Below are 21,917 nucleotides of genomic sequence, written 5' to 3' on the forward strand. Positions count from 1 at the left end.
AATTGGAAGCAGATTTTACAAGAGGAAATATGATCTTTCCAAGATAAAACCTGAGAGAATGAAGCCCCAAGCATGTTTAATGATGCCACTTGATTGAGTTGAATATTGTCAAAAATTAGAAGATACAGGAGATGCTCAATTTAACAAATTAATTCAGCCAACCCCTAATCCGTTTTCTCAAATTTTACACAAAATCAAGGTACATACATAACCAATGTTCAATATAAGATAAACCTTCCTGGTATTCTGAGGTACTTTCAGCTAAATCCCCGAAGGCAACTGTCAAGCTGAGTTACTGACAATGCACATCCAAATCTGGCAAACTATGCTCTCAATGCTACACACAGCAGTCTGAACCCATAATTAATACTCCCACTTAAATGCATTACTCTGTACATGTTAACAGTGATACATATAGAAATCTATCTATCTATTGCCAGATGTCTCAATCCCGTTTGGGGTGACCACAAACAAATCGCCTCCAAGTCGCCCTGTCCCCCGCCATTTCACTGCCCTGCTCCCAACTCACACCCCCCCCCTAACATATACCTCTCCACCCCATCCCTCCATCTCATCCTCGGCCTCCCCCTCCCTCTTCCCCCCTCCACCTCACTCACATACACTATCTTCGTCAGTATTTCACCGTCCATCCTCTCCACATGGCCAAACCACCTCAGTGTGTTCCTCATAATGCTTCCTATCACATCCATATCAACACCACAATGCTCCTTTATATCCTCATTCGTCAGTCTGTCTCTCCATGTGACTCCACATGCTCCTCTTAAATAACTCATTTCCACTGCTCTCACTCTTGACTTGTGTCCTTCCAACAATGTCCAAGCTTCACTTCCGTATGTTAGAGTTGGTATCACAATACTGTCATGTAGTAACTTTTTCACTTCCATGCTCACTTCCCTGTTTCTTATCACTGCTTTCAAAGAACCAGCAACCTTTCTTCCCTGCTGTACCCTTTCAAGCACTTCACCCTCCAAACCTCCATCCTTACTCATCACACTACCCAAGTACTTAAACGTACTCACATTTTCCAATTCCTCATCATCCAACCTCGCTGTACATTCACTGACTTCACTTCTCTCAAAGACCATCACTTTACTCTTCCCTACATTCACCTTTAGATTCCGTTTCTTACACACTCTCTCAAACTCATCCACCACGCCTTGCAGCTCCCCTTCGTCTTCACTCAACAACACAGTATCATCTGCAAACAACAGTACAGGGAGTTTCCAAACACTATCCTCTCTCACCAGGGCCACTCCAACATCCACTACCCTACCTTGTACCTCTTTTATTACCCCATCCATGTACAGATTGAACAACAATGGATACATGACACATCCCTGTTTCAAACCAACTTTCAAAGAGAAAAATTCACTTAGTTCACCATCCACACGCACTGCAGCCTTTGCACCATCGTACATACTCTTCACAGCATTCAACAACTCCCCATCTACTCCATATATTCTTAACACTTTCCACAATCCTTGTCTATCCACCCTGTCATATGCTTTCTCCAAATCCATGAAAGCCGCATACAACTTCTTTCCCTTCTCTAGAAACTTTTCCACTAGCGATCTAAGAATGAATATCTGATCTACACAACCTCTTCCCTTCCTAAAGCCTCTTTAGAAACTTTTCCACTAATGATCTAAGAATGAATATCTGATCTACACAACCTCTTCCCTTCCTAAAGCCTCCCTGTTCTTCTCCAACTAATTTCTCTGTTCTTCTCTAACTCTGTCAATAAGTATCCTACCATACACTTTTCCTATTACACTAAGAACACAAATGCCCCTATGATTACCACACACTTCGTTTTCCCCTTTTCCTTTGTACAAGGGAATAATTATACCTGACTTCCAATCCTCCGGGACTCTACCTTCCTCCCAGGCCAATCTGCACATCTTCCACATCCATTCTACTACTATCTCTCCCCCATGCTTCAGCATTTCACCACACACTCCATCAATTCCTGGAGCTTTCCCCGATTTAACTTTCTTCATTGCTTCCACAACTTCTATCCTACTGATTTCTTCCTGTCTTCTCACCTCCCTCCTTCTCCCAGCCATTCTCCAGCCATTTATACTCGCATTACTTCCATCCTTTACGTTCAACAATTCCTTAAAGTGTTCTCTCCATCTGCTCACTTTTTCTCCCTTCTCCACTAGTAATCTACCATTTTTATCTTTCACTCCCCTGCTAACTTCACTTCCACCCTGTCTTACTCTTTTCGCCTCTCTCCAGAACATTTTCTTACAGTCCCTCCACTTTACACTCAAATTCCTTCCGAATTCCTCATCCACTCTCTTCTTACTCTCTCTTTCTTTCTACATACAACTCTCTCTTCCGCCTCTCAGCTTCTTCCACGCCCCTATTTCTCATCCATTCATTGTATGCTTTCTTCTTTTGTGCCACAGACTGTTTCACCTCTTCAGTCCACCACGCTGTTCCTTGCATCCCCCTCCGTCTTCTCTTCCTTCCACACACCACATCACATGCTGCCGCTGGGCTCGAGCCGTGAGCAGGAAGAAGTCCATTACCCACAACCAGAGTTAAAATGTCCATCCACCCCTGTATAGTACTGAATGGTCAAAGCTGTGCACTTGTCTGATCACTCCCACTTAGTAATAAAATATGCACACATAAAGAATAAAGTGAGGATAGTAGTGAACCAAATAGTACAGCAGTCCCTCATTTATCCAGACGTTCAGTATCCAGCCGTGTTCATTATACAGATGCTGGACCTTGGCTCTATTAAACTATTATCCATATTTACTTGCTACTATCCAGATGTATATGTCCCCAAGAACTTCGGCCAGCTGGCCGATGTTTTAAAACATTCAGTATTGTGGCCGCTGGGCTCGAGCCGTGAGCAGGAAGAAGTCCATTATCCACAATCAGAGCTAAAATGTCCATCCACCCCTGTATAGTGCTGAATGGTCAAAGCTGTGCACTTGTCTGATCACTCCCAAAGAACCTCCAGCACCCAAGTAATATGATTGTAACCCGCAAACAGTGTCCAAATGTCCGTACGCATCCCAAACGAATGTTCAATGTGACATGGTCACAGGGCTAAGTCTTTCCCGACCACCACCACCACCATCGAACACAGACCACAAGCCACAAACACATGTTCGGTGACAGTGGCCGTCCGCCTCTCTACCGAACATCGAAAGTCCCCCAGTCACCATGAGGCGTTTTTCCACATGGCCACTTGGCATCTAACAGACCACGAGCCACAAGTAAATGATTTACGGTAAATGCACCTGTCCACCTGCTGACAGAAGGGGGAGAATCCTGCCCATAACCTCACTTCTCCCTCCCATTCCTCCTCCTTACCTTCCCGACTCTCCCCTCACTCCTTACCCTCCTCCGGAGTGGTAACACTGACTCCTGAGTGTTCAATTTTTTTTTGCGATTTATTCGACTACTACTGGTCGTATTCAATTCCAAAGACACCACAAGAAAGCTCATAAAATTCTGCATCTAGACATATGCTTAACTCTTGGGAGGTGCTGGAAAAATTTTGCACAAGGATGATGGGAAGTTATATCAGGGTAAGTTTTACTCCTGAACACTTTATCACTGCATTTCTGCAGTGTAATTTAACAGTTTTTTTTATATTTTTATTAGCTTATATTATAAACACTAGAGAAGATGACGGTATACCAATATAACCAATTTCCAGTGGCATATTTGGCCGTGGAATTTTTTTTGAGCCCCAGAAGCATTCACTCGTCACAGTCCATTGTAATGGGGATTCACCGCACATAAATTCATCCGCAAATAAGTTCAACAGCCATGAGGGCATCACATACCTTCTCTCACTCCAACACCTACATCAAATAACTCACTAGCTTCACTACCATAAAAAGTCATTCAACAATCTTTCCATTCACATCATACAAATATAAAACCTTTCATTACCCATCTCTATTAATCTTGTATACCCTACAATACTCACCATGCACTCACTCGATGTAGTGCTGCTCTCAGGTGTCTGCCCATTCCTCTCTTCCTTTTATCCTCTTCTGTCTTTCTTACCTTCATTCTTTCCTCATTCTTCTCCCTACGAGTGACTTTACACTCTCCCTCTTCTGCCTTTCTTTCCTTCATTCTTTCCTCTTGCTTCTGTCTATGGGTAACTCTACCCTGAGTTACAAGCCAAATGATTTCCTGAACACCAGGAAACCATTTACTAGGCTGGGTGGTAACCATATAACCAAATTATGGCGCCTGGTGGTTTAGTGGGAATTTAACCCGTGGATTGCAAGCCACAGCTCAGGCTGGGTAGCGTCATGTTACGAGCCACAGCTCAGGCTGTGCTGGCCGTGCATCACCACTAACTACTCCACCCCTACCCAAACTTACGCATGGCGCTACGCAAAGAAAGACAGAGAGAGAGACTTTTTTCTTTTCATTTTTTAATTACTCCCCTATGTAAACTTATGCATGGCCCTACGCAAAGATGGAAAGACAGAGAGAGAGAGATTGTTTCTATTCACCAGATGATGCCCTGAATGTTTATCTTCAAGTTTATATTAAACAAACACTTTAAAAACATATATATATCCCTCATATTTTGCACACCACAGGGTGGGAAAAAAAAAAGGGTAATTGTGCAATCCACGGGTTAAGGTGCTCCAATCAGATTGAACCTTTGTAGGTCTATATCCATGGGGAGGTTGGGGTTTATTGCTCATGTAATGCCACTCACGTGAGTGAGGCTGTTCGCCTTCATCTTAAACGTCAGGACCAACTTGCCGAGCCCCGAGTTCCTATGCTCCTCATGGGGCAACACAGGATTGAATGATTTTTATAATGTTACCTTACAATCCTTTATAACAAGCTTTCCCCACTGTCTAACTGCAAATATTTGATCTTCATATCCCTTATCACTCCTAAAGCCAACCTGGTCTGTGCTAACCAAGTTCCTGATATATCTTTTACCATGCCTGATAATTCTTCCACAGACATATATCAGGTACAAACAGCTACCGCAAATTGACTTAGGACCTACCCCCACAAGGTATTAACCCCTAGGCACCAGTCCACGTCATATGACGTGTTGGTAGAGGCCTACGGTTCACGTCATATGACGTTTTGATTTTTCATGAGCATGTTTGAACTTTGTAGCGCGCCACATGGACTCAGACTATTGTCCCGGCATGGCTGGTGCGCAGGGTCACGCTGGCTGGCCAGGGGAGGGGGTTGGGGTGAGGGTGGGAGGGGGAGGGCAGCCTAGCAGTGAGGAGGGCTGTGCTGGTGGGTGGTGGGAGGCCAGCATAGGGATGGTGGGTGGTGGGAGGCCGGCGTAGGGATACTGGCTTGAACCAGCTGATACTAGGTTCGGGGTAGGGGTAGGGGAGGGGTGGGGTGGGGTGGTGGAGAGGGCTACTAGGGGGCCCTGAGGGGGTGTGGGGGAGAGATATGGGTGCTTGAGTATATTTGTACTGACCCTAGCCAGCCTCCCATGCACTACCCTGTCCTTGACCCCTCCATTTCATGCCAGTTCACTGTGTACCATGACAATGGAAGGACAGCCAGGACCATCCAGGCCTCGCTCCCCCCCCCCCCATGCATTCCACCCCTGCAAAGAAATGCCCCAGGGGTCCAAGTGAGGAGGTGTACCTTCAGGAGTTGGCAAACCTGAGTGGGAAGATATTTTCATCAGCTAGCGATACCAACAGTGATGATAGTGACCCTGATTATGATTATGAGGAAGAAGTGCGCACAATGGAGGCTGAGGTTGTGGCGGGAGAGGAGGAAGAGGAGGAGTGCGGTGGTGTGGAGGTGGAGGAAACTCAACCTGAAGCAGAAACTGATGTAATATCGTGGAGTGAAGGCAGTGATTTTGTGCCAAATGTGCTGGATTTTGATGAAAATAATGCAGGATTCACTGATGAATTTACTCTAGGTGACAAAGCAACAGAGTTGGATTATTTCCAGCTCTTTTTTGAAATCGAAATGGTGCAGTTCCTCTGTGATCAAAGTCAGGTTTATTATGATAATTGTAGAAGGAACCATACTGGCCCTCCCTCTGCAGCAAAGATGCGATGCTGGACTGTGCCTGATGTTGGAGAGATGTATGTCTTCCTTGCATTATTGATGATGGCACATGTAAAGAAACATGTTCTTCATGATTATTGGATACAGGATGACATTATAGCTACTCCTGTATTTGCCAAGTACATGTCCAGTTTGCCAAGTACATGTCCAGAGATCACTTCCTTGCTTTGCTTAGATACTTACACTTTGCTGATAATGACCACCTAGAACCACGTGACCGCCTGTGGAAGATTCGAAAATTTTTCAAAATGCTGAGAGAAAGATTTATAAAATTCTTTAGACCATTTCAGAAAATTGGGATAGAAGAGTCTCTGGTGCTGTTTCGTGGCCATGTTCTGTTCAGACAGTACATTCCCTCAAAAACACATTGCTTTGGCATAAAATTCTTTCTGTTATGTGACTGCAAAACTGGGTATGTGTTGGACATGATAGTGTATACTGGGAGTGATACAGACATTCCAAGAAATAACCCATATGGATTCTCAGGTGCGGTTGTGAAGAAACTGATAGATCAGTATCTAAATGCAAAGCATGTGTTCTACACAGACAATTATTATACATCTCCAGTACTGACTCAGTATCTGCTACAGCACGATACAGGCTCATGTGGAACAGTGCGCACCAACAGGAAAAATTGGCCAAAATTTGAGGGACGTCTGAGACGTGGTGAAGTGCAGTTGAAAAAAGCACAGAACATGTTAGCAATAAGGTGGCAGGAAAAGCATAATGTGAATATAATTACAACAGTGCACAGAGATCGCATGGTAGATAGTGGCAAAGTAGATAGAGCAACAAGGCAACCTATTGTGAAGCCTGATGCTGTAGTGGACTATACCTACAACATGCGCCTCGTGAACAAAAGTGATATGCAGATAGGGGCTGTGGAGTGTGTACGTAAGTGTGTGAAGTGGTATAAGAAAATGTTCTTACACCTCACTGACATCACCATCCTTAATGCATGTAATTTGTACTTAGCCAAAACGCGCAACCGCATATCACTGAGGCTGTTTAGCAAGACAGTAATAGAGAACAATTTTTCCTCACAACGAACTCTAACCTTGACAGTACCTGGCCGTCATCCTACAGCTGGCATGCCAGACCGCCTTTTGGCCCGGGACTTCATTTCCCATAATTTCCTAGATGACATTCCTGGTACTGGTGCTAGATCATGAGGACAAAGGGCGTGCTTTGTGTGCAAGCACACCACCAAACGCCCACAAAAATGCAAGGATGTCAGCTCTTGGTCTAAGGAGTGTGGTGTTGCCCTATGCCTGCCTTGCTTTAGGGAGTATCACACTGTCAAGAAGTATTAAAAAAAGTTAAATAATGTGTCAATAGTGTGTAAATAATTGTGAATACTTCAACAGATATAAATTTATTAGAAAATAAGTATCATGGGAAACGTAAAGTAAGCCGATCTTTATTAGTGACTTTATTGTGTTTTTTTGCTATTTTAATTGTAATATTGTGTTTATATGACATTGTGAATTAATGCGAAAACCAAAGACACACTCCAACACTTATTTTGATGTGAAATAATCCCCCACCTCCCTCCATCACCACCGCTAACACACCACCGCAACCTTGAGCACGCTCAGCCAAGCTGCCACGCACCGGCTCCCTCACACCACACCACCACCTCCAAATCGCCACCAGCGAGTAAGTATGCACTTTTTATGTGTTTTTTGTCATCCGCGATTGATTTGTAAAAAAAAAGGGGGGGGGGGGCAATCGATTATCCTGAAAATAACCCAGTTCTGGGACGTGGATAGGTAAACCCATGCCCGGCGCCTAGGGGTTAAAAAATACAGAAATCATAGTACAGTATATCACAGTGTTTATGAAATGCCATTCATTAATATGAAATCATGTTTCCCTTGTTTTTCAGGACCAGTTGGATGTGTTTTGACATGGAATCACATATATCTCTAAAGTAATCTAAGGACATTTCTTTGCACCAAACATCTGTCAGTTCAGTCTTGAGATTGTCCAGATTGGGTGTCTTCTTCTCTGCCAAGATTTTCTTCATCTCTGCCCAGCAGTTTTCTATCGGCTTTAGATCAGGACTGTTGCCAGGCTAATCGAGGACCTCAATCCGATTATCCTGAAGCCATTTTGTCACCTTTCTTGACATATGACATGGATTTGAATCGTGCATGAAAAAGTTGCACCCATGAATAACAAAAAAGTTAAACAAATGATCTTTCAGAACTTGAATGTACTGGCCACCATTCATCATCAAGTTCTTAGGAAGAAAGTAGAGGCCTCTCCTTTCCATTTCACCTGAGAAACACCCCCATACCATTACTGACTGTGGGTGCTTAACAGTCAGCAGTGTAAGCAGGGTCATGTCGACTACGGGAGGCTGGACAACGAACCTTGGTAGAACACACCTCGAACACTTAAAATGTATTTTCATTGGAAAATGTAACTTTTCTCCACTCATCTGATGTCCAGTGTGCATACTTCTTGGCAAACTGAATGTGCTGCTTCGTCATGCGGTCAGTGAGAAGCAGTTTCTTGGCTGCGGTGTGGCTTGGCAAACCCAGCTCCTTCTGCAAGCGGTGTTGGATAGTTCGAACTGAGACGTCTTGTAACAGCTGGGGATGAATTCTCTTCAATTCTGCTACTGTCAGTCGAGGATTCTTGATTATTTCCCTCTTCAGAAGCATATCTGTACCTCTGGAAGTCGTCCTCTTCTTTCCACCGCCATACTTGTGCTCATGTGGCAGGCCGCGCGCTGCAGCAAGAATCTTCATGACGGTTGACTCTGCGCATTCACTATGTTCACAAATTGTGTTGACAGGGAATTATCCTGGCTCCTGGCTCCATGCAATAATACGGACCCTCTCATCCCTTAAGCATTACTTTCCAGGTATGACAACTTGACTATGTAAATAACAGGGCAAACAGTAATGCATATGAAAAAAGAGGGAGGTCCAAGCTCGGAGTGATGGGAACACATACTCCCACTCTCGCTTCTGGGCAAGCACTGACATGATGAGTGTTTCACCACCTCCCGCCAACACCAGGGGAGCTGCCAGTTACTTCTTGCCCAAAAACTTCCCTTGGTAGAGGTGGAAACACAAAAGCAATGACAGACAACTTTCCCATAGCAATTCTGTGTGTAGGTCCTAAGTCAATTTGCAGAGGGTGTACCTTTCCAACAATACCCAACAGACTTACACCACAATATTTTAGCATTCACTTTGTTCACCTTTATTCTTAGACAGATGTAATGTACATGTACAATCACAGTCTTTTTTTCCCCTCTACCATTCCTGGTCCAATATGGTTCCATTCATCCAAGCTTTCTTATATACAGCAGAGTCTTGATTGTATGATAATCTTTCAACCAGAAAATGCAAGTAACTGAAGGTTTTGCTAACTAATTCTCAATTCAATTTACCAAAGAAATCCGAGATCCAACCAATATTTCAAATCTAGCAGGCTCTTTTCACGTCATCCATGATAGTTTACAATGTTTCTGTTAGGGCAAGCATCAGGTTACCCATCATCCTTACATCGTGTTTGCACGTGCCCAGCTTGCTCCTGTGATATATATTGTATTGGTTCTTTCCAAGGTGAACCAAAGTGGTGGAAACAAGAGGAAAAGAGTTGTACTTACTTTGAAACATAAAATAGAAATATGTAACAAGATAGAATGAGGAGTACTCAGAAGTGCACTGATGATGGTGGTGGTGGCTGACTGCCTAGATTATGTCACTGGAGTGTCGCTAGGTTATACCATGGAATCTCCTTTGAACACCAGAAATGTGTGACTGGTGAGTGCATTACTGTTCTCTTGAGTATTATGTGATATATGTGTATCCACTGTTATTACATGTACAACTTCTATGATGATGGGGTGCATTTTCGTAAGTACAGGTACATACAATATTGTTCTGTACAGTATACAGTAACCCCTCGATTACCCAGATGGTCCATATCCACTCATGGTCCATATCCGTTCATTAGGCCTTGGCTTATTATTACCATATCTGGATTTATTTGTCCGTAACCAGATATAAAAGTTCCAGCTTCAGCGGCTGGCTGGCGCAAAAAAAAAAAAAAAAAAAAAAAACTTTCATGGATCACCAGCCTCTCTGTCCATGTGCAGGTAACAGACCCTAACCCATAGGCTGAACAAGAATGGCTGTACGGATCCCTAACATATGGCTGAACTCACCCGATCACCCAGGCTAGCCTTGGGGGGGGGGAAAAAAAAAAAAAAAGGGTCTGTTGGCACGCTCACCGGCCTCTCTGTCCTCATGTGGGTAATATTGAAAACCCTAACCCACAAGCTGAGCGAGAATGGCTGTACAGATCCCTACCGTATGGTCAAAATCCCCCAGCCACCCAGGCCGGCCTACAAAGTCAAGAAAGTCCATTACCTGGCTCACCAGCCTCTCTGTCCACCCACTGGTAACAGACCGAAACCCACAAGCTCAGCAAGAATGGCTGTATGGATCCCTACCGTATGGTCAAAATCACCCAGCCACCCCGATCATCGGAAACATGCCCATACGGTAGTGCGCGAGGAAAACAGACGTGACTCACGAGCTGAGCGAGAATGACTGTGCAGATCTCTATCAATTAGTTGAAGTTCCCCGGCCATCCTGATCACTGTTTACATTCCACAGTGAGCAAGGAAGACAGAGCGTAACCCACAAGGTGAACGAGAATGGCTGTACAGATCCCTCAAAATCACCCTGGCCGCCCGGATTAATCAGAAACTCCCAGTACGCACAGCCATCCCCTCCCCTTACCAAATGGTCAAAGTCGCATCACCATCTAGATTACTTGTCCATTCATTAGACCCATGATGTACGGGGACCCGGTGTTTCTGCCAAGTTGTGACTTATGTCTGGGCGAGCAAAAAGGACTCTTGCGCTAGTAGGTAAGTGTTCTGTGATTTGTTTGCATGCTCATAGCCAAGCATGGATAGAGACAAGCCAACACCATACACTCCCAGCGCTACTGCATCTCAGTTCCTGCCTCTGTCTCTCCGCGTATGGATGTGCTTCGCTGAGATAAAACAATGGCAGCTCCCACTGCTGCGTTTGTGGTGGTGCCTTACCTTCTGCAGGCCTTAATTCTCTCCTGTGGTGTTCTCGTGTGTGTGACGATGGCCCCACCACCATAAGAAATAATGAATGAGGAGGGTTTTGACTCTGGAGAAGATGTGTGAAATACTGGGCCTGGCTGACACGGGCTGGCATGAATCTGACTTGCCCCACTCAACTTTGCCTGATATCAAGAAATCACAGGACAAGCCGACTCAATACAGATAGGACTACAACAATACTAACATGAAAGGCGACCAGAAGGTGATGTCCCAGCCCTGCTACGCCATCATCAACCATTCGACTTTGTTTGGTTTCACCAGCAACGGGGTGACGGCGTGCTTGTATGGTATGTGCTTGGGCTGCAGCTGAGAAGTCTACATGCATGCACAACGTGCACGACTTAAGGCATCCAAGGATTGGCACTTCCAGTTCAAACTTCGACATAGACTTACTGGCCATAAAGCACATGGCGAGGCTTTGGAAGTGGCCCTGGAGGATGTTGAGACGTTTCACCAGAAAGTGCAGAGCCTGATCGAGATGGAGGGCCTTGTTCTCAGTCAGGTGTACAATGCTGACGAAATTGGCCAGTTCTTCCCTTCTGTGCCCACCAAAACCCTGGCAGAAGAGATGGAGAAGACTGTTCCTGGTCACAAGTTGTCAAAACATGTCTCAGTGCTACACTGTGCCAATGCTAACAGGATGCACTGCCTCAAACCCATTACTGTCAGATGATCAAAACAGCCACGTAGTCTCCATGGGTTGGTGGACAGCCTGGCTGTTGTGTGATACCATTCTGTTAAGGCCTGGCTTGCCACAAAGATCTTCAGAGATTGGTTCCACAGACACTCTGTCAAGGAGGTTATCTGTTATTAGACTGAGGAACTTGGCATCTCTCGCGGCCAGGTGAAGGCTCTCCTAATCCTCGACAATGGCCTTGTGCATCCGTCAGAGCAGGATTTGGTTGCTGATAACGGCAGTGTTAGGTGCATGTTTCTGCCACCTAATACGACTGCTCTCATTCAACCAATGGACCAAGGTGTTATCCTGAAGACCAAGAGACTGTACCGATGGAGGTTCCTCGATGAGGTGATGGCGGTGCCTCAGGATGAGGAAGGGGTTGACACACATGGGAAGAGGACCTTGGAGAATCTACAGCATTACAACAGAAAGTCTGCAAGTTTCAACTGGGCCAATGTTTGGATGGAAGTCTCAATCAAAACCTTGAAAGTGGTTGGTCTCGTCTCCTTCAGGGATGTAAGGCTGTGCACAACTCTGAAGGATGTAACATGGACAATTTCCACCTTCATCTACAAAACGTAAGTGAGAATGTGGACATTGACAACCTGAGGGATTGGCTGGATGATGACAGCGGAGATCCAGGTTATCAGACGTTGTCTGATGAGATCACCACTGCTGTCTCTGTGGGGCCGACAGAGAAAAACGACAAGGATGAGGACCCTGACTCTGGCCACCCAGCCACTCCATCACTCCCTCGTCTTGGTGTGCTGTGGGCCATCATTGAGCAGGTGCTCAAATATGCAGAGCACCCTCATTGCTACAGGGAGTTGATGCCACTCAACCTGGCCAGGGATCTGCAGGCAGTCATGGATGCTCTCATCCTCCAACAAAATCACCACACCCATTGTCAGACGATGATCGACTCCTTTATCAAGGCCGCCACCCAAGCGAGTGCCATCCCCTTCTCCCCACCACTACCACCACAACCTGCTCGACCCCAGTTTTCACTCTTCGACCCACAACCGAGCACATCGACAGCCAATGAGTAGCCATTAAACGTGAGCTTGTGGTTGTCTTCAGAGAGTCCTGAGGTGGGTAGGGCTCAATCACCTCGCCGCATGTTCCCGCTCATCAGCCGGCTTGAGCAGGCGGAGGAGAAAGAGAAGGACGAGTTCTTTGACCTTTGCTACATGACTGTGTTAGCCACTTCTCCACATGGGATATACCAGTACAACTGCTGCAACCTGGCAGGTTACGACGTCTGTCAGCAGTTTACTGGGTGGTACATGTACTGTGCATTTATGTGTGTTTTTTTTTTTTTAATACCCAGTATATAACTTTTATTGTTTATGCACTGATTTCTTAGCGTTTACGATTACATTACTTATTCCGATGAGTGTTTTGATGTCTAAAAATAGCCAAAACCCCACACACTGCCAAACTTAAGAGGGGTACAGTGCATGTTGGTAGTTTTTTGTTTTTGTTGTTGCTTGTGCATTGTTTTCTTAGTTTGGGATTATATTACATGTTGCAATGTGTCTTCTGATGTCTTAAAACAGCCGAAAGACCTCAGAACGCTGCCAATATTAGGAGGGGTACAGTAAATATCAGTAGAGTTTTGCCTAATGTTTTTGTTATTGTTTATACATTGTTTTCTTAGTGTTTTGGAGTATACTGCAAGTTGCTATGTGTGTTTTGATGTCTATAGTCCTTCCAAAATATCAAGATTGGTTGGGCGTTGTCCCTCACGGGAATTCCCCTTCATGCGACGCTGCCAAATCTGTACCAAAATAAACCTCTCTGTCTCATGTCAGCTAATTACTACTTCTATATAAAATTTATTTACATTATATATATACAGTAATCCCGCATTTTTTGCGGATTTTTTGTCTACGGTTTTGCCCTCTCACGGATTTTCTTAGCATTAATAAGTTCAACAAAAATATCCTTGAATATACAGAAAAAAAAAAAAAAAATGAAATTCCCGCAGCTTCCAATTGTAGCGCGGTAAACTCACGCCACCCTCTGTCCCTTTCCCGTGGCCCCTCTGCCAGTGTTACCATATCTAGCATAATTTTATTCTTTTAGCATAATTTTGATCAAATTTTCGAGTCTGGAATATTTTTTAACATATTAGAAGTTTTAGAATCATTCTAGCATAATTTTGAATGGAATGGAATATTTTTAGAATAATTTTATACAAGCTACAAATCAGAGAGAGAGAGAGAGAGAGAGAGAGAGTGGACTAAGGTAAGAAGATGTTTGAATAATTGGTTACTTTCAGTTTGGGCTTGGTTGGGTTGGATTAGGTTAGGTTAGGTTGGATTAGGTTAGGTTAGGTTCGGTTTGGTTCGGTTAGGTTAGGTTAGGATAAGTTTGAGCTTTGTACTTTACCCATGAAACCTAGGTTTTTCCGATGGATTTTGGTATGATTCATTCGATTTTCAGCTTCATTTCAGTCGGAAATGACCATTTTCTGTGTTTTCCCCCCTCCCTATAACCCCCGATTCCCCAAAGATCCCTCATTATTTCAGGGGGATGGGGGGGGGTCTTAACTCAAAATCTCGTTATTTCCGACGGAAACGATGCTCAAAATCGAACGAATCACATCAAAATCCATCAGAAGAACGTAAGTTTCGTGGGAAAAAGCAGTATGGGTAGATACCGATATTTATCCTCTTACTGTATGTAGGTTCATTTTAATATTTTCATAGTAAACAATACATAATTAATATGTTGCACGAATATGTATAGAATTATATCATTTAGCTTCAAGTTAGCATAATTCATTTTTTACTTGGAACAAATATGCTCAATCTAGCATAATTTTTTCATTGCCCTAGAATAATTTCGTTGTTTGGATATGGCAACACTGCTCTCTGTCCCGCATTCTTCAGTCCACGCCTGACTGCCTTAGGTGGCTGTTGTGGTTGTAACCACACTATGATATGAGCCTCTTACCTCCCACTTGCTTTCCACATGGCCCCAGGACGTAAGCCAGCCTCACCAAGGGCTAATAATACAATTAGTAAGAACTCCAAAGTGACAAAACGATCAAGTTATGACCTTAGCAGAGAAAATTGTGTTACTGGACAAGCTAAGAAACGACCGTGCGAGTGTTTGCTATCACCAGTTAATGCATCTTTTTATTTTGTACTGTTTTGTTAATAAATGTGTAGATAATTGTGTATTACAGTACGGTGTTACGTTTTTCCTTCATAATGGTGTATGTGCTTTCAATCTTGTAAGAAGGTATTTCGGGATGAGTATGGAGGTTTCGGGACAATTCGCAGTCACAACAAACACAAAACAATTCGCCTTCATTAATGAAGATAGCTATGGGTGACGCTAGAATATAATTCAAAGGCGACTACAGCGAGGAAGAAACAAGTTAATTATTGACTAAAGGTGCAACTAATAAATAATATCCAGAACCTACGCTACTGAACATAGACTGCTGGATCCCCCTGAAATATAGTTATCAAAATATTGATTAATTAATAATAAGTATATTGATGAAAGTATTGATTAGTATATTTATAGAATGGCGGGGAATCGTCCAGGGTGCGAATTGTTCTGAAGGGGAATCGTCCATGTTTTGACGGGGAATTGTCTGACGGCGAATTGTCTCGCAATCAGTATGGACATGGACTGTGTGATGGGCAGCATGGTGGACACAAGTGCAAGTTTTCAATTGTTAATAGAGTATTCGCGGAATTGACTTTTCGCGGGGGTTACAAGAACGTAACTACCGCGAAATATGCGGGATTACTGTATATACATTATATATATACATACATACATACATACATACATATCTATCTATCTATACATATACAATATATGTGTGTGTATATATATATATATATATATATATATATATATATATATATATATATATAATAAGGAGCCTCTGTGGTACAGTGGTAGAGTGTGCGCTTCGTACACAGGTGAACCAGGGTTCGCGCCCTGCCCAGGTAATAAACTTTGGGAGTGTTCACCCAGCCACGTACTGTATTGGCGGACACAAGAGGTGCTGTGGTTGAACCAGTGTCGCTTACTATACAGTATGCTTGCACCCAGTCGGCTTGCGCGGGCCGATTACACTTGGTTCACAGACTACACGCACATCCAAAGCCACTACAACACTACAATTACACTTACAAGCACTTCTCACCCTACATACAATCTCTACTAGACAGCCTAAGCCACTTGGTAGAGATACATTGGCTGTATCGTCCCGACTTCGGTCAGGATAGGCCGGTGCTGTAGTGGATACTCAAACGGCTGATGATGAAGATGATGATAGAAATATATATATATATATATATATATATATATATATATATATATATATATATATATATATATATATATACACATATATATATATATATATATATATATATATTTATATATTTATATATATATATATTTATATATATATATATATATATATATATATATATATATATACATATATATATATATATATATATATATATATATATATATATATATATACACAATTCTCGAATAAGGCTATACAGTGTAAGAAAATGCCTATTGTGTTTAACAATAACAATGACTTTTTATAAATAGTAATCACTCAAATATCCGGCCGCCCAATATCAGAACATCCCCACTACCCGGACATAATAGTCCTGGGATCCAATATCCCCCCACCCCAAAAAAAATTCCTGCCCGTTTCATACTGTACTTTTTTCCATGCTATACTTACCTCATTTCATCTTTAATGTCCTTTATTGGTGTGAATACGGTGTTAGGAGCTATGCATGTGCAGTAGGAAGGTGTTTTTCTGAGTTAGGCTAGGTTAGGGTCCATAAGTACCAAAATGTTTATTAATGTATGAACATACTTCTAAACCCTCATTTTATGTTTCTTTTGGATTTATTTCAGTCATTTATGTGCCTTATTGGTGTGATTTGGGTCTTAAATAGGTGCTATGCATGTCCAGAGGGGGTTGTATAGGTGTTTCTCTGAGTTAGGGTCCATAAGTACAAGTCTATAAGCTGGGGCCCAATATCCGGACAGAACCAATATCTGGACCTACCTATGGCTCTATTACGTCGGATATTGGAGTGATTACTGTACTTCAACACTTGGCAATGTTGCTTTCCAATGCTGTCATGCTTACAGGTGAGTCAGTGAGGGTAGGTCACGTGTCAATCCACAGGTCACTTCCTCTCTGACCGCCATCAAAGATGGAAGCTCCTACCCCTGCTACTCGTATAAACTTTTTATAGAAATAAATCTCCATAAAATGTTGACTTCAGATGCAGAGAGAGAGAGAGAGAGAGAGACAGGAGGTTTTTCCTCAAATTCAAATAATTCATGAAACCATATAGACTTTTTATAGAAATAAATCTCCATAAAATGTTGATTTTATATGCAGAGAGAGAGAGAGAGAGAGAGAGAGAGAGAGGTAGTGAACTGAGAGTGAGGTTTGTCTCTAATCAGATAATTGGCCCAGTAGAAACTGTGGCACCATTGCACGTAGGGGAATTCCTGTGAGGGACAACGCCTGAACGATCTTGATATCTTGGAAGGGCTAAAAACAACCGAAAGACCGCTGAACACTGCCAAAATTAGGAGGGGTACTGTGTATATTGGTAGGGTGTTTTTTTATCGCCCACCTTTACAATGAGGAGGAATAATGTGTTTGCCGACCTCTGTGTGTGTGTGTGTGTGTGTGTGTGTGTGTGTGTGTGTGTGTGTGTGTGTGTGTGTGTGTGTGTGTGTGTGTGTGTTCTCATAGATACCAACATGAAACCTTCAGGTTATCAAGATATGGCCAAACTCTTGGCTGAGTTCGAAAATGGGCGCATGGGGTCAAGGTCATCAAAATGGCTGCCAAAGGTCAACAAGTTTTGATCATCCGCCTTTAACACCATTATATCTCATGAACGGCTTGAGCTATCAACATGAAACCTTCAGAGTATCAAGATATGGCCAAAATCTTGGCTTTGGCCAACAGCATATTCTAGTGGGCGATTAGCATTCAGCTTCCAAATGATTTTCTTTCATTTTTTGTTTGTTTATGCATTGTTTCCTTAGTGTTTAGGATTACACTGCATACTGCAATGTGTGTTTTGATGTCTAAAAACAGCCAAAAGACCACAGAACACTGCCAAAATTAGGAGGGGCAATGTACATATTGGTAGGGTTTTGAATTTTTTTTCTCCACTGCTTTCTCAGTGTTTATAATTACATTCCATTTTGCAATGTCTGTTTTGATGTCTAAAAACAGCCGAAAGACCATATAACATGGCCAAAATTAGGAGGGGTACTGTACACATAGATATGGGTATAGTAGGGTATGGGTACACTAGAGGATATTGCTCCGTATCCGGGCATTGTCTATATCCAGTCATGCCTTTGGCTCTATGCTGACGGATAATCATGGGATTACTCTATCATTATTTTCTTTTATATATATATAAAATTCACTTAACCGAAGCTTTTAAAGTCCCATGAATTTCGTATACTAGAGACATTTTGAGAAAGTGTTGAACACAGGGAATGAAAGTAATGCAAGTTTAAGTGGCTGGGGAATGGCTGGGAGGAGGAGAGAAGTGAGGAGAGAAGAAGGAATCACTAGAATAGAAGTAGTGGAAGTATTAACCCCTACACCGCGGGCTTCTTTACCAATGACTTGCGTGTGCCGCGAGGTTATTTGGGCTCCGACAGACTCTCAAAAAATATTTGCCAAAAATCAGTTATTAGTCCTAGAATAATAAAATTACATATGCTTTTGGCACATACCTTCAGCTTTCTCCTGGAATGATTGTTGAGCCTTCAACGGTTACCGTAGGACTTGTGGAGACCTCTGAAGTAGGGTAACGAAGTCTCCACTTTACACTTCCCGACAACCCGTAATATGATTACCACAGCCAGATACAAACACTATAAACACTATTCTACAATTTTCAAGTAGTTTGGGATCCATACTCAAAAAAAAACACACTGTGAAAGCAATGGAAATTACGAGCGCGTCTGATCGTCGCACTGGCACTAGTTCGCTTTTGTTACTCTGTCATTTATTATTCATAAAACCCCTCACACTTTATATTTCTATTACTATATAACACTTATATATATCTACAGTCTTTATCCATAAGTTTCCTTCAGTAGTATTAGTTTATTGTCACTGTAGGGATTCAATTTCTTTCAGTAAAATACGTAGCATTCACTTTCTCGTCCTGTATACTGGCATTGAGAGTGAATGTCACTTTCATCTTCACTCTCATAACTCATAGCATTCAGACATGCTAGAGTGAAACTTTCACTTTCATTACTCCTAGGGTATATACTCGTATTCTTATAATACTACTCATTTACATTTCTATTTACGTTCTCTATTTTATTTACGTTATTTACATTTCTATTTTATTTACACTGTGTTGTGCACTGTCACTTGAAATAACTTATAAAACTAGTTTCCATTGTTCACGTATATTTACATTCATTACTTTCACTTGCTGTTTACACATTATTTACACATTATTTACAATTCCACTTGCACTGTTTTACTCAATAGAAAGATCGTAGTCACTATTTTATCAATTGTCAGTCCTTTACCTCTTTCCACACAAGGTTTAGTAGGGGGTAAAGGTCACAGGGCCATTTGCATGGGGGTGAAAAAAGGCACTGAAGTCAGCAAGAAGAAACATACGTACTCTCGCTTCGGAAGGTGAGAGTAAACTGATAACGGAGTGAGGGCCAGCGTGGAGGCCTGCTTTAGGGGTTATTCAGAGTTACCAATATTGGTTCTTGAAACAGCTAAGTCTATCACTGATATGATTGGCAGGAAATCTAGACAATACATTATAAATTTGGTAGTTCCAGGTGAATGTAAATATCACTTAGGCTTCTCTCTTCCCTCCTTACATGTATATTTATTACGAAAATAGATTAGAGGCCTACTTAGGATATATATTCAGAGCTACCAATGTTATATCTTGAAACAGCTTTGTCTAGCACTGATATGATTGGCAGGAAATCTAGACAATACATTATAAATTAGGTAGTTCCAGGTGAATGTAAATATCACTTAGGCTTCTCCCTTCCCTCCTTACGTGTATATTTATTACGAAAATAGATTATACGGCATATTTCAAGGGGAAAAAAACAGCGAAAATTAGCGAACGAGTGCACGTGAGGTGTTGTCAGGTGATGATTAGCCAATTCCAGGTGTATGGCACTCTCACTTACCTTATTTCTTTCTTGTATATATTATTTGGTATAAGAATAGGACATAGGGCTTATTTCAATGGATGAAATCAGTGAAAAATTCCAGGGAAGATTTACTTAGCGTAGCACGTCCGGGCAGGCGAGAGGATAGGGTAATGGAGGGGGGGTAGGGAGGGGAGTCAAGAACGGGGAGAAATGGCTAAATTGTCAACAATGGATGGGAGTACAGATGAGATTAGGAGTGCTGACTAGTGTTGGACATTGGCAGTACTGATAGATGATACAAGCCCCCGCTTGGAAGCCCGGGTGAATTCAAAATAACACAGAATCACAAAAGCGACGCCCCGCAGTATGATCCCTTGCTCCCAAGCGTCACGAAAGTGACGCCCCGCGGTTAAGGGGTTAAAGAAAGTCAAAATGGGTAAAGCCCCATGAACTGATGGAGTGTGTGGTGAAATGCTGAAGCATGAGGAAGAGATAGTAGTAGAATGGATATGGAAGACATGCAGATTGGCCTGGGAGGAAGGTAGTCACGGAGGATTGGAAGTCAGGTTTAATTATTCCCATGCACAAAGGAAAAGGGGAAAAAGAAGTGTGTGGTAATCGTAAGGGCATTTGTCTTCTAACTTTAACAGGAAAAGTATATGGTAGGATACTTATTAGGGAAATAACAGAGGAATTGGTTGGAGAAAACAGGAAGGTTTTAGGAAGGGAAGAGCTTGTGTAGATCATATATTCATTCTTAGGTCTTCAGTGGAATAGTTCCTAGACAAGGTTATGAAGTTGTATACAACCTTCATGGATTTGGAGACAGCATATGACACAGTAGATGGACAAGGAATGTGGAATGTATTAAGGATACTGTATATGAAGTAAATTGGAAGTTGCTGAATGCCGTGAAGAGTATGCAAGAGGGGCTAAGGCTGCAGTGTGTATGGACAGTGAACCGAGAGAATTTTTTTATCTGAATGTCGGACTGAAACTGGTTGGTGCCATGCCCCATGATTGTCCAATCTGTATATGGATAAGGTTATAAAAGTGATACAGTACAAGGTAGGGCAGTGAATGTTGGAGTGGCCCTAATGAGAAAGGTCAGTGTTTGGAAACTCTCTGTACTGTTGTTTGCATATGATACTGTATTGTTAAGTGAAGACTGAGGGGAACTGCAAGTCTTGGAGAATAAGTCTGGGAATGTGTAAGAAATGGAATCTAAAGGTGAATGTAGGGAAGCGTAAAGTTATGGTCACTGAGAGAAATGAAGTAACTGAATGTACAGTGAGGTTGGATAAGGAGGAAATGGAAAATATGAGTGCATTCAAGTATTTGCATAGTGTGATGAGTAAGAATGGAAGTTTAAAGGGCAAAGTGCTTGAAATGATACAACAGGGAAGAAAGGTTGCTGATTCCTTGAAAGTAGTAACAGGGAACAGAGAAGTGAGCATGGAAGTAAAAAAGTCACTGCATGACAGTATTGTGATACCAACTCTAACGTACAGAACTGAAGCTTGGACCTTGTTGGAAGGACACAAGTCAAGAGTGAGAGCAGTGGAAATGAGTTAACTGAGAGGAGCATGTGGAGTCACATGGAGAGACAGACTGAAAAATAAGGAAGTGAAGGAGCTCTGCGGTGTGGATGCGGATGTGATACAAAGCATTAGAAAAAATACATTGACGTGGTTTGGCCACGTGGAAAGGATGGAAAGCAAGATACTAATGAGGAGAATACATGTGAGTGAGGTGGAGGGAGGGAGAGGCCATGGATGAGATGGAGAGATGGGGTGGAGAGGTACATGAGAGAAGGTGTGAGCT

At 42.6% G+C, this 21,917-nt stretch overlaps 1 protein-coding gene across 1 annotated transcript in view; it reads right to left on the reverse strand.

The window, feature by feature from the left end:
* Marf1 (meiosis regulator and mRNA stability factor 1-like protein) overlaps positions 1-21,917 on the reverse strand; it is a 514,957-nt gene that overhangs the window by 295,240 nt on the left and 197,800 nt on the right. The gene's annotated exons all lie outside the window — the stretch shown is intronic.

The sequence above is a fragment of the Coenobita brevimanus genome, chromosome 23 (genome assembly GCF_032717465.1).
Source record: "Coenobita brevimanus isolate Jiangsu-jjx chromosome 23, ASM3271746v2, whole genome shotgun sequence".
NCBI lineage: Eukaryota > Metazoa > Arthropoda > Malacostraca > Decapoda > Coenobitidae > Coenobita > Coenobita brevimanus.